The sequence below is a fragment of the Musa acuminata genome, chromosome BXJ1-9 (assembly GCF_036884655.1).
Source record: "Musa acuminata AAA Group cultivar baxijiao chromosome BXJ1-9, Cavendish_Baxijiao_AAA, whole genome shotgun sequence".
In the NCBI taxonomy this organism is placed as follows: Eukaryota; Viridiplantae; Streptophyta; class Magnoliopsida; order Zingiberales; family Musaceae; genus Musa; species Musa acuminata.
In genome coordinates this window covers 12527802-12541693 of record NC_088335.1, presented here as the reverse complement: position 1 = coordinate 12541693, position 13892 = coordinate 12527802, and the positions used below count along the sequence as shown (strand labels likewise).

Sequence of the window (13892 nt, the reverse complement as noted above, 5' to 3'; positions counted from 1 at the left end):
TGCCAGAGTTGAGATCCTTCTTTGGTTTCGTCAACTACTATCGATGCTTCATAGCGGGGTATTCGAAGCGTGCAACTCCACTGACGGAGTTGCTGAACGAGCAGCCTTGGAGGTGGTCTGATAAATGTGAAATTGCATTCCAAGATCTGAAGGTTGTTGTGTTGGAAGAACCAGTGCTCAAATTGTCGGACTATGGGGAGCCCTTCGAAGTCCATACAGATGCTTCAAACTTCGCTATTGGGGGAGAACTTATGCAGGAGGGTCATCCGGTGGCCTATGAGAGTCGCAAACTCATCGAGACCGAGCGGCGATATCCGGTGCACGAGAAGGAGATGACGGTGGTGATCCACTGTCTACGAGTTTGGCGACACTACCTTCTTGGATCGCGATTTATGCTAAGGATAGACAACATCGCTTTGAGCTATTTCCAAACTAAGAAGAAACTCTCCCCAAAGCAAGCACGATGGCAGGACTTCCTGGCTGAGTTTGATATGGCAATGGAGTACAAGCTCGGAAAGGCAAATGTCGTGGCCGATGCATTGAGTTAGAAAGTGGAGCATGTGAATGCCGTACAATTGGAGGGTAGAGGTCAAGCAAGTTAGTTGCACTCCAACTTCCTTTTCAGGATCGAGGATGGTTTGTACAATGATCCCCAGGCAGTAACCCTGATGCAGCTCATTAAAGAAGGTAAGACAGGACGGTTTTGGGTCCAGGAAGGACTCGTTTACACCAAAGGGAATAGGGTTTATGTTCCTCGAGTGGACAATATGAGGCGTGAACTCTTAAGAGAGTGTCACGATTCCCTTTGGGCGGGACACCCAGGCATTCACAGAACGTTGCTGGCCGAAGATGGGGATTGATGTGGAGGAATATGTTCGAACGTGCCTCACTTGCCAACAAGACAAGGTGGAGCAGCGGAAGTCAGTGGGACTTTTGGAGCCGTTGCCCGTACCAGAAAGGCCGTGGGAGATCATTTCCTTGGACTTCATATCAAGCTTGCCAGCAGTAGGGAGACTCGGATCGATATTCGTGGTGGTCGATCGATTTTCTAAGTATGCAACTTTTATTGCTGCTCCCCTACACTATTCAGTAGAGGAGGCGGCTAAGCTGATGATGAAGGATGTGGTGAAGTATTGGCGAGTCCCACACAATATCATCAGTGATTGAGACGCTCGATTTCTGGGACGATTCTGGACCGAGCGATTTAAATTGTTGGGGTCGAAGTTATACTTCTCCATAAGCCTCCACCCCCAGACGGATTGCCAGATCGAAAGGATAAACTTACTCCTAGAGCAATATCTTCGGCACTACGTGAGTGCCAACCAACGAGATTAGGTGAAGTTGTTGGACATTGCCCAATTCTTCTACAATTTGTAGCGGAGCTCTGCGTCCAACAAGAGTCCCTTCGAGATCATTACAGGGCAACAACCATCAACTCCTCACACCATGGTAATCGGGTATACTGGGAGTAGTTCGTCAGCCTACTACTTTGTAAAGAAGTGGCACCGAAATGCAGATATTGTGCGGGTTTACTTGGAGACGGCGGCAAAAAGAATGAAGAAGTGGGCAAACTTGGGAAGACGACCGCAAGAGTTCAAGATCGGCGATTTGATGTTGGTCAAGCTCCAACCAGCATCACTCCAATTCTTTAGGAACAAAGTACATAAAGGATTGGTGCGCAAGTATGAAGGGCCCTTCCCAATTATCAGTAGGGTGGGCAACGTCACCTATAAGTTGCAGCTGCCGGCGTGGTTCAAAATTCACAATGTTCTTCACGCCATCAACTTGAAAGCCTACCGCTCGGATCCACAAGATGCTTTCCGAAGTGTTCCAACTCGACTACCCCCCACCAGAGCCTCCTACGAGAAGCGAGTTGAAACCATTTTAGCGGACCGCAAGGTAAAGCTACCCACTGGAGCTGAGCAGACTGAGTACTTGGTGAAGTGGCAAAAGCTTCCCCGAACTAAAGCCAGTTGGGAGCCCGAAGACGCCCTACGACATGAAGAAGCAATCATCAACAACTACCAACAAGCGTCGACGAGGGCGTCGACAGTTTCAGTGGGGGAGAATGTCACGAACGGTCGTCGTGCGCCCGCAACAACTATGTTCAACGAACCATTCGTCGTTTGTGTTTCCATGTACAGCTGCTTGACAACATGTTTTGGCTTGGTTTTATGCCCTTTTGTTTGTAAAAATGTAAGCTTGAACAAGTTGCAGCGCTATAGTGCGATCGCTCACCGAACTGAGCAAAACAACTCAAAACAGCTCCGTTTTCACGTGCCACGGACTATTTTTTGCAGCCCGCTGTCGCACGCGAAATGTTAGTCATCTCAGCACCCTGGAACCACCCGGGTGGCACCATGGTGTCACGGACTTAGCTGGTTTTGCCTAAGTCATACGGCACCCTTGCGTGTCCGTCCGCAAAGGTCAACCTCCCCGAAGCCTCCCATGGTCCCTTAGGTCCCACAAAAGAGAGAACAGGACAGAGAAAAGGCCTCACTCGGGATCCACAAGCAAACATCTCCGAAAAACACTTTATAGACAATGCAAATTACAAACAGACTTTACAAGCTCTGAACAGTTGCACAACAAAGGGTAAAATGGTCCATTACAGACCGAGAATCTCTCGCACGTGTCCACATGACACAACCTTTATTTACAAGCCTAAAAAGGCCACCAACCCAACTAAAATGGGACTATTAAGCTTTCGGTCGCCCCTCTACATGTTGTACAAGACATGAACATGCCAAAAGACACGGACATACATGAGCATTACATCAAACATCTTGTTTAAAAGTTTGTCCGTGACATTCTCCCCCACTTATTCCTTCGACGTCCTCGTTGAAGCCTTTGCCAACACTGCAACTCCTCGCCTTTGCTGAGTCTTCAATCTTCTGCTCTAGCTACAATGCGCCTCTTGGCCCCTTGCTGCTCTCCGCTGTTGGTTTTTTGAGTAGTCGAACCTTTGATCCGCCATGCTGCTTCAACTCACCAATGACTCTGACTCTGGTGTGGGGTTGGCTGAGTTGTATTGATCCTTGTTGATTCCTGCGGATATCCCAAATGAAGGAAAAGACCATCCTTACTGTGCCAGTCTCTCAAATTTCTCATGCTGCTTGAACTGGGTGGATGCTTGTTGGAGCTTTAACGAGCATCATCTCGCAAACTTCTGAAGTTTTGGGTCCTTCCTCCACGAAATTTGCTCATTGACTCTTCTTTCACTTAGTTGTCACATCCAAGTAGGTTCGCATCACTTCCGCTTTCGATTGGCATTTCGTTGGGAAATGAAGCGGACAATCTACTCTCAGTAACACTGATCACCGTTGGTGAGGATTTGACAACTATTGTCTTCCATTATCTTCGAAGGGTCTTTGAACATATGCAGAGCTCCTCTGCTGGATAGATAAGAGAATTAGGGTACTCGGTTTCGCCCATTCTCTTAAGAGTTGAGAAGGCAAAGGTTACTTGACTTCGCCCGCCTCCTTGAGGTTGTACTCCATGCATCGAGCTGGTTACTGGCCTTCGCCTGCTCTTTGCTCACACTTCTGAAGCACTTGAAGTGTTTGCACTCCTTGCGTTGAGTTAGCTACTGTGATTCACCTTCTCAATGCCATTGAACTTCTGGAATGCAGGAAGTTTTCACCCCAACTTGGAGTAGTTCTCTCATAGGTTTGGTCGCTTCTGGGATTGTACCGTCTTCTCCATCAACCCTGCCGCCTACTCCCCTGAGTAGCGAAGGTACAACACTGCGTACTGCCTGCTTCGTTCCTTGGTTATGCATTCTTGCATGACCCGAAGTCCTTCACTTTCGGCTATCTTGATGAGAAGCACATTGACACTGGTCTTACGAAGTTCTTCGGCCTCTGGCCTTCAGCCTTGTCTCGGTACTTAGAGATTGCCTCTGCGTTCTCCACCTCCTCGGCCCCTTTCACGACCAAGCGCTCTCCCTCCATGAGAGCAAGGGATCAATGACTTTCACGGAAGTCCCGCCTCTGCGGTACCATGGCGCTGCCATGCCCATGGCCCTACTATCCGTCGCCTCGCATCTACATCCCTTTTCTTCACGATCAGTAGAAATGTCTCCGTGGCACTTCTCTGAGTCCACCTCCATTCTAACTGATGCTTGATTTTGGGTAGCTAAGTCCCTCTGGACTCGTCGTCGCTTCCTCGCCCCTTTCGACCCCCTGCTTCAACACCTCTGTGTTCTCCAAGCAGTCCGTCTGGTCGATGGAGAGACAGACTGCAACTCCCATGCATGGCCTCTGCCATCACGTTGTAGAGTTTGCACCGATTCTATTCTCCTTAGCTTTCTTGGTAGCAACGTTCGCTTACTCGACCTTGTCCTCTGACTTGTCGGGCTCCCTTAAGCGAATATGAGCTCTGGAGCAGTCCAACTCTCCAGCTGCTTCGATCATACCGCTGTATGATCAAGTCCCTCCCATGGGACTCACTGGTACTTGCATTCGAACTTTTCCCTTGGTGGAACACAGCCCCCATATGCTGATGACCAAGGCTTTCATCCGATGCAAAATTCGATGCACGCACGGAAGACCCGCCTCTGCGGTACCATGGCCTTCACTCCTTGAATCCATAGCCCTTCTTGCCGTCGTGTTGTTCACCGAAGTGGAGTTTCCAGTAGCTCCCGATCATACCTCCGTATGATCTAGTCCCTCACGGGGCTAAGTCATGTGTATCGCATTACCACGAACTGTTCCACCATGATCCTCTGCACCATGTCGCCTCCTGGTGACTTCTCCATTGCATTCTGATCCTTGGGGAAAAACTCGAATTGTGAACCCTCCATGTGTGGCCTCTGCCAATACATCGCAGGGTCTCCTCTACCTTCGATTTTGTTCGCTCCCTTGGCAATCGACCTTCATCCACCCACTCTTGGGTCACACCTAGATGAAGTACCGCTCTAGGACAGTCCGTCGCCTAGTAGCTCCCGAAGTCCACCGACTTCACTGTAATTTGTGCACCATTGTCTAGATCCTGGGCCTCTGCCCCTACCAGCACAATTTTCGTTGCGCACTGCTTCCTTCATGGCAACTTGAATGACAACGCTGTGGCATATTTTTCAAGAGTACCCGCCTCTGCGTCCTCTTGCCCCGTGCTAAGGCCTTCTGAACTCAACTTCGCCTCCGCAAATTGAGTCGCCTTAGTTCCTCCATCAAATGCTCCTCCGAGATAAGGTGCATGTGCCCCGAAGCTCCCTACGTCTTTGGCACCATGCAAGATGAGTCCGCTCCGTCAGAATGAAGGACCCATGGAACAACATGATCTTACTCTTGCCTCTGCAAGAGTTCATGTCCTTGACCTCTGTCTAAGGAAAGCACTGTGCCTCTGCTCCATGTTCCAACTTCTATGCTGGCGCCCTTCAAGCGGCTTGAGTACTTCGCCAAGTTACCCCCAAGTTGCTCCGCTCCTCGTTTTGCATTGAGTTGATGGTGGCCCTCTCGCCCACCATTCCACGGGTCAGCCCTCCCTTGAGTCCGATCTCCGTATCGACTCCAAGTGTGCCTTTATTTGTGTTGCCTTGGGTCACTCCCCCACTTGATCTCGCAATGCATCCACCAATGCATTCTCTCAAGCGAGATCATGCGACGACTCCTCGCCGCTTGCTCAGTCCATTGAGCTTCGTGGAGTTGTTGTTTGTTGAGGTACTCCTCCTCAACTTGTGAGGTCCGTCCCACATGATTCTCCCTCTAGAGAGCCGGGACTTATCCCTCCTGGATAACTGTCCCATTGGAGCAACATCTCTCTTCGTTTCGGAGACCACCATCCCCTTGGACTACTCCGATCTGCTGAATAAACTGTGCATTGTTCTGCCTCCTGCAAACACACTTGCTAGATTACGACTCCACGTCAATACAGCCCCCGCTGCACCCCTCAAGGCCTAGCAACATGCTGAACTAGTTGCACCCTTCAACCTCCTACGGACGTATCCTTCACATGCCGAAGAGAAAGTTTCAATGCTCCATGGCGCCGAGTTTCGGTCGCCTTGGGATGGCCACGAACATTCCGTCGTCCGCATATAAGCCCATGTATGAGTATCAAATTCTTCGAGCTAGCAATTCCCCTCACCTCTATGAGCTTTGCATAACTCTTTTGGTCGTTGAGCAACTCATTCCACCTTGCATGGTCTCATCCTTTACCAAGCGCCTCGCTTGCCTTGAGCACCATCAAGTATAGTTGTCAACGTTGAGCCGTAGCTCAAACTCAGCCATCCCAACCTTTGTGCGCTTCACATTCTTCCAAGCTTGTCTGTTCTCATGGTGCCTTTTGCGCGAAGGGTTGGCCATTCCTCTGAATGCCAATCTCAGATGCCCGCTCCTCCGAGCGACTCCTTTTCCCTACATCTCCATGCCCGTTTTCCCCCAAACGGTCGCGCGTGTGCTGACTGCCCTCAACGCAGCCCCGCCAGGTCCCCCACGTTTGCATGCTAAGTGTTTCTATGAGTGCTTGTCCCGCTCTGATATCATCTGTCACGGACTTAGCTGGTTTTGCCTAAGTTGTGCGGCACCATTGCGTGTCCGTCCGCAAAGGTCAGCCTCCCCGAAGCCTCCCATGGTCCCTTAGGTCCCACAAAAGAGAGAACAGGACAGAGAAAAGGCCTCACTCGGGATCCACAAGCAAACATCTCCGAAAAACATTTTATAGACAATGCAAATTACAAACAGACTTTACAAGCTCTGAACAGTTGCACAACAAAGGGTAAAATGGTCCATTACAGACCGAGAATCTCTCGCACGTGTCCACATGACACAACCTTTATTTACAAGCCTAATGAGGCCACCAACCCAACTAAAATGGGACTATTAAGCCTTCGGTCGCCCCTCTACATGTTGTACAAGGCATGAACATGCCAAAAGACACGGATAATAATGAGCATTACATCAAACATCTTGTTTAAAAGTTTGTCCGTGACAATGGGGGATGGGGCTTCGGTATAGTGTCGGGCGTTGAACAATCTTTCGCAAGTTCGCACGTTGCCTTGACGGGAACTTGTTGTCGCGCCCGGCACCCGGTGAGCAGCTGTTTGTGGACTTGCAGCTGTTCGTTCAACCTTCTAAAGTCTTTGTTTTCCTCCTCTTCCTCTTTTCTCTTGTGCACACAAGGTGCTCGCTGAATTACTTGTAAAGCTTCCCCTTTTCGCGAGACGTCGGGACTTGTCCATCGCTCGTTCTTCGAACTAATCAACTTTCTCTTTTATAGGTCCTTCGGGACCTGCGAGAGGTTGCAAGTGGGTTGATCTTTGCGGACGCATATCGCAAGGGTGAGGCCCGACTTAGGCAACGCAAGCTAAGTTCGCGTCTTTGCCGCAAGGGTGCCTCACGACTTAGGCAATTCCAGCTAAGTCCGTGACAATATGGCTTGTAGAACCATGCTTGGAAGTGTTGTACACTGATCAACTAGGCATGGGCGTCTCAATATCTGCACACTTTATCTTTGCAGCCAAAAGAAAGGTAGCAATAGAGAAAGGTAATATTGCAGTAGTGCTCTATCCTCTCTCTCTCTTTCTCTATCTCTCTCTTCCCATATTAGGTGTCTGTGGCTTAGTTTTGAATCTTAGCTTTGTCATAGATTGATCAGTTGGACAACAAAAGAGAAGGCTGCAGTAGTAGCACACTGGTACATGCTCTCTCCATTTCAGATGTCTCTATGCCTAGGTTTTAAATCGTGGAAGTTTCAGTCTGATGGTCGGTTGGACAGTAACAGAGCAAGCTGTTGCAGTAGTAGCTCTCTCTCTCTCTCTCTCTCCGTCTTTATTCATGTCAGATGTCTCTAGGCCTAGCTTTCAAATCTTTGCATTGTCATAGAATGATCAGTTGGACAACCAAATAGATAGTTGCTACAGTGGCAGTACTCTATCTTCTATTTCTTCCTATCAGATGTATGCAGGCCTGGCTTTTAAACTTAACTTTATCCTTGATTATTGTTGTGTATACAATAAGTTAGAGAACTTGTGGTTACCTTAATCATAAGTTTCCAGTTTTAAGATGGAATGTTGGTATTGATGTTCTTTGGAAATCTTTTATACAGAGAGAAGTACAGTAAGGTAAGGTTTAGGTACCTTTGCAATGGCCATATGCAAGAGAATAAATATCTTTGTCATAAGCTCTCATATCAGCTGTTACATATCGGTCCAACCAAGTACTAATATTGAAATTTGGAGCTGGATACTAATTCATATATTGTCAATTTTTATTTTTTATTATTTTTTCAGGAGTAGGTTTGTACAGGTTGGTGTATCACTTGGTATATTGATATTATACTGCTCAGTTAGGCCGAAAAAACCAGCATTTGATTGGAATATAACTTTGGTCACAACCATGAGCATTTAATCCAAAAGGTTTCTTTGTTTATTTGATTGGAACGTGATGTAGAATGCATGTCCTTATTTATGATGGTTTTGCATTTTAGAGCCAGGTGGATTTTGGCAACCCAAGGAAAGAGAGATGAGGGCTATGATGATGCATAGTGCCTGGCTTTATGTAAATATAGTGAAAGTTAGATTGGTTGTGTGGCACTGATAATAAAATTTGTTGGCATGGATCTCCAAAGGGCAACATACAATGAATGCAATTTTCAATAATAACAGTCAAGTTCACCTTTTATACTACACATGATGAGACAAGTTAGAAGATAGGTTAGTCTAAGTTGCTTCATATTTGAGACATATATGTTTTAACTTTTGTATTTGGATGAATTTTCATTCTTATTTTAGCTGCTGGCCCTGAAAAAAATTTCAATATGAATTCAACTCATGCTACTACAAATAAGCATGAATAACTTATATAAAAAAGATAAAAAAAATAATATCTTTAATTTTTTTGATGAATTTGGACTAATATGTTGAATGTTTAACGCATTTGCTAGAAATTTTGGCATCTACGTCCTTAATGTGCCTTCAATTCTTAAATTTTGACAATGTTGTCATGGAACATGCTTAAAGCTATGTGAAGGTTTGCATTTTACATGGCTATTTAGTCATTTGAAATATATGATGACTTTTTTCTTCTTTTTGACAAATTTATTGAATGTTCAAACTTCAAACCCAAGGTGTCAAATAGTGTGGATTGATATTTACTGGTTTGGAAAAGGATCTATGTCAGACCATATGATCCGATACTGATGGTGATTAATTTATTATTACTTTTTAGGGTTTGTTCTAGACTGTATGGGTACTCTGGTGCCATACCAATATGGTAGATTACTGAAATTGGTACTGGGCTGAGAGTTATTACCTTGATCAAATACAATTCTGCATGAAAAAAGTGAAGCCATTTAAATCAATGTTTTTATCATTGCTTTGGCCCCTTATTAATTTTTTGTGACAGTACAGTTAATATTGTTTGCTGTATTTGAATTCTTTTCCAGGCCTTGCTGATCATGATAATTACCATGAGTTTTGTCGTCTTCTCGGACGTTTTAAAGTAAACTATCAGGTAATCTATCAATGCCTTTCTCCAGCTAACATGTCTTACAAACTTTTGGATTCTCAGTAGGGTTTGCCATTTCGAGTACCGTACCCATCTTGGCGATTTGTCAGGTTGGTATGTACCGATTTGTATTGGTGCATCGACACATGATATGCTGAGGCATGCTGACAGGAACTCTGGTAATCTATGTTTTGGTCGCCAGTCGGATCAGTTTGTACCACCCGTACCATATCAACTTGGGAGGTTTAGCAAACATTGCAATAGCTCGATGTTGTCTGACTTATGCGTAGCTGAAGATTTAGCATAGAAATCTATTTTTGGCCAAATTCTATAATTTCCTCTACTATTTCTTTGTGGTAAATGTGAATCAGTTAGGGTGATGAAGAAGTACATAGAGAAAAAGAAAAGAGGAAGAAAGGTAAAGAAATGGTAAATTATAAAAAAGATTCAAACAAATAACTTAGAAGGCTCCAAACATCATTAGATGAGCCATAGGGAATGCTTACTTTACTACTTTTATTAAATGAACTATGATTGCCATAATTGAATGCTTCCTTGTTTCTGGATTTTAAGTGCCAAGTATTACTTATTTCTTTGACAAATCTCATATGCCTTCAAACTTCATTTGGAACACTCATGTATCCTCTCTCAGTTTGTCTTTGTGAAAGTCACTTTAATAATGTTTTAGTGGAGAATTGCACAACATTTTAATCCAAAAGAAATTTTGAGTAGCTTGATGCTATTTCTATCACATGCATGGAGGGGTTTCTGCCTGGATGTACCTTCATTCCTGAAGCAAAGCCGAGTCAAAGTCTATGGATAATCAATTAACCACTATATGTTGCTTGACATTGTATAACATCTCTCTGTGCTTGTTCTTGGATGGCTGCTGCCATGTTAGGTGATTAGAAAATACTTATCTCTTAACTTCAGCATACTTTTGTTAACAAAGTCAAATCACTTTGTTCACAGCTAAAAATTACATTGGACAAGAGGCGGTCTTGTAATGCTAAGGATCAAACACCAGCGAGAATCACATGGTTGGGGACATCAATTATAACGCCAACATAATTGGAGAACTTACAATTTCCAGTTATTGTTTGAGTTCGGTCCTCCTAACAACAGGCGTCATAAAGATCATGTTATGGTGTTTTCTCATATAGATTCTTTCATATATTAATTTAATTTTCATGATTAACATTAAATTGGTGTGATTTTTAAACACTTCAGTTTGTTGCTGTGGGCAACTCATGTATAAATTATTAATCAAAACAAAGATGGGTGAGAACTGAGATGTATATTCTGTTCTTTGCATTAGTTGTCAGAGCTTTTGAGTGTGGAAAGTTTTGGTGAATGGATACATTTGGTGGCTGAATTCACAACAAAATCATTGCAGTCATGGCAGGTTTACTTCTTATAACCTGCAAATATACTTCCATACTAAGGGTTGAAACTTCTCTGCAACTCTTTTTTACTGCAATGTGCTCTCATTTTATAGCACTGATGTCAACTTTTGTCTTTATTTCTAGTGGGCCAGCAGTAGTGTGTACTACCTTTTAGGACTTTGGTCGAGGCTGGTAACATCTGTGCCATACTTGAAGGATGAGACACCGAGTTTGCTGGATGAAACTGTGCCTAAAATCACGGAGGGTTTTATCACCTCCAGATTCAATTCTAATCAGGTAGCATGTTGTCTACTTCAGTTTTTCAACTTTTAGATGATGGGTATCTTTGCTGAAATTTTATCCATTTCAGGCTGATTTTCCTGATGACCTCTCAGAGGATCCTTTGGATAATGTCGAACTTCTTCAGGATCACCTTGAGTTTTTTCCATACCTGTGTAGATACCAGGTAGTATTTTGTTTTTCTACCTTCATCTCTACCTTCAGATTCCCTTTGCTTTAAAAATGAATGCTTCTTCAAACTTTAGATTTGTAAAAAATTTACTTTTTTAGTCTACCCTTTAATTGTTAAGTCTAATGCATTTAGGGCACTCCACTATGGTCAAAATATAGTTTCTAATATCTTTTGTACCCATGGGTTGCAGTACGAAACCAGTAGTCTGTGTATAATGAAGATTATGGATCCTATTCTTCAGGTTTATACAGTATGTATATATCCATTTATCTTCTAAAATTGAATGAATATGATGGTTATCCCTGGAATGAGATGAAGGCTTGGACTTCGAATCTTGTAGGAAAGAGCAAGCTCACCAATGCCTGTAGATGCCAATGAACTTGCTGTAATTGAAGGACAAATATCATGGATTGTTCATATTATTGCTGCTATTCTCAAAGTCAGACAGATTACTAGCTGCAGGTCTAAATGTTTTCTGGTTGGTGTCTTAGTTGATTTGAGGCAAATCAGATAACATGTTTCATCTTCTCTTGTAGAACGGAATCACAAGAGTTAATAGATGCAGAACTTGCGGCACGTGTTTTGCAACTATCAAATGTCACAGACATTGGAGTTCACTCTCAGGTAAGGAATCGGATGCAAATTTTGACAGTCTGATGTTGTGCACTTGTAAATCATTAATCATCATTGGGTACTATTGTTCATCAGATTAAATTTTGGAATAAGGGGAAAGATGATGTGATAAAGTATTAATTGTTTCCAAGATTGCTAATTTTGCCTGATATTGAAATAAAAAAGGTAGAATTGTTAGGTTTAATCTGTTTCTCTGGCACACAGTCATCTGTTCTTCACTGGATGATATCAATAGGAAAAAAGGAGTGCCATTTCTTGGTTAAGATATGACTTTGATGTCAATATTTTTTTGGTTTGTAAATAGCTTGTCGTTTTGTGTATTAGGGTCATAAATACGTAGAATCTTTTTTTTTTGCATGTAGGTTCTCTCTCCATCTTGGTGTTCTTAATAAATCTGATATTACTGTGGCATACTGTATAGGTCCACTACCCCCAATATCATCTCATATGCTTCCAAGGATTGAATCTGATGATGATCTATGATCATGAAGAGTTGATTTTGATCATATTTAAACAATTCTCTGCACCATTCTGTATTGTTTTTTTAAATCTGATTGTAGTGCACTGTGTTGTTTACCTATCACCATAGTTCTCTATTTAGGACAACCATAGAAACAAAGCCTAACGTTATGCATTAATCTTTGATACTTGATTGTAGTATACTTTGCATTGGCTACAATTGTTCTCTATGTAGGACAACCACAGAAACAACTAACATACCATTAGATGATGCAGGAGCAATTTAATTTATATCTTATTTAAATAAATTTGTTTAATTTAGGGATATTTTGCATATGAAAACCTCTACTCAACGAGGAGAAAAAGAAAACAAATGTAGAAAAAAATGAAAGAAATTAGATTCGTTCTTGATTGAAGATTGCAAATTTTGACCAAAGATTCATCTCTATAAAAATGAAAGTTTATCAATATCATTAAGAGAGGAAGTTATTTTTTAAATCAATTCAAAATTATTGCCTCCTTCAAAGGGGACATATTATATATTTAATTTGATATGATTGTAAACTTTTGTATTTCTGTAATTTTCTTTTTATTCTTATATTTGGGTCTATAAAAATAGGGCTAGACATTGTAATGAGGGTAATTAGAAGATGAATCATTGAATTGTGTTCTTTTCCCACCTTATGTATGAGTGGTGTGAGTTTCAATTGTTTGATGCAAACAAAATGAGGTTCACTTTGGGCCTTCATGTTTCAATTGTTTGATGCAAACAAATTGGTCCACTTTGGGCCTGCAAACTGCCTGCCAGGTTTGGTTTTTGTAACACTATGGATCTATCATGTTGCTGAAGAACTGATAGAAATAAGACATTAAATAATTGAATTTCATCTAAAGTCTCTCCACAAAATGAGGTTCTTTATTTAATTATAATGAGTTGTTTCAATTCCAAAACAATAACAATTAGACGTAATGTCCCAACTATTTGGGGTTGGTTGTATTGATCTTTTGCCTCCATTGCACTTTGAATAAGACAATATTCTTAGTTGAATTAAGAGAATTTAAATATTTATATTTTCTAGTAAAGTCCTTATGTCTCCCTCTATCTCTCATCACACCACTAATAATAATTGTCGAACCTCCTTGAACTATAGCATCTATTTGTCTCCTTGCACATGTCCATCAGATTTTAATGATTCTTTCTCATTTTATCTTTTATTTTAATACATGGATGAAAATATTTCTCTATATTTTCTACTAACTTTATACATTCATCTTAACATTCCTATTTTAGCGACATTAATTCTTGTATATATTGCTAATTAACTGCCCAACATTCTGATTCGTAAAACATTGTTGCCTAAATAATCATATTATGAAAATTTCTTTTTATTCTACTTGGTACTTGGTGAGCAAACAAAACTCTCGACTCTCCTTTTCAAACCACCTAGTTTTTTTTTTGGAACAATATCTTCAATAATATCTTTATCGTGTTGAATAATT

General features: G+C 42.5%; 1 pseudogene across 1 annotated transcript in view; it reads left to right on the top strand.

Moving 5' to 3' along the window:
• Positions 1-13892, top strand: part of LOC135583973 (uncharacterized) — a 58641-nt pseudogene that overhangs the window by 18983 nt on the left and 25766 nt on the right. The window contains exons 10-16 of the transcript XR_010479493.1: positions 9382-9449; positions 10762-10848; positions 10973-11125; positions 11199-11294; positions 11491-11550; positions 11641-11762; positions 11837-11924. The product of XR_010479493.1 is annotated as an uncharacterized LOC135583973 (transcript). The remainder of the gene's footprint in view (positions 1-9381; positions 9450-10761; positions 10849-10972; positions 11126-11198; positions 11295-11490; positions 11551-11640; positions 11763-11836; positions 11925-13892) is intronic.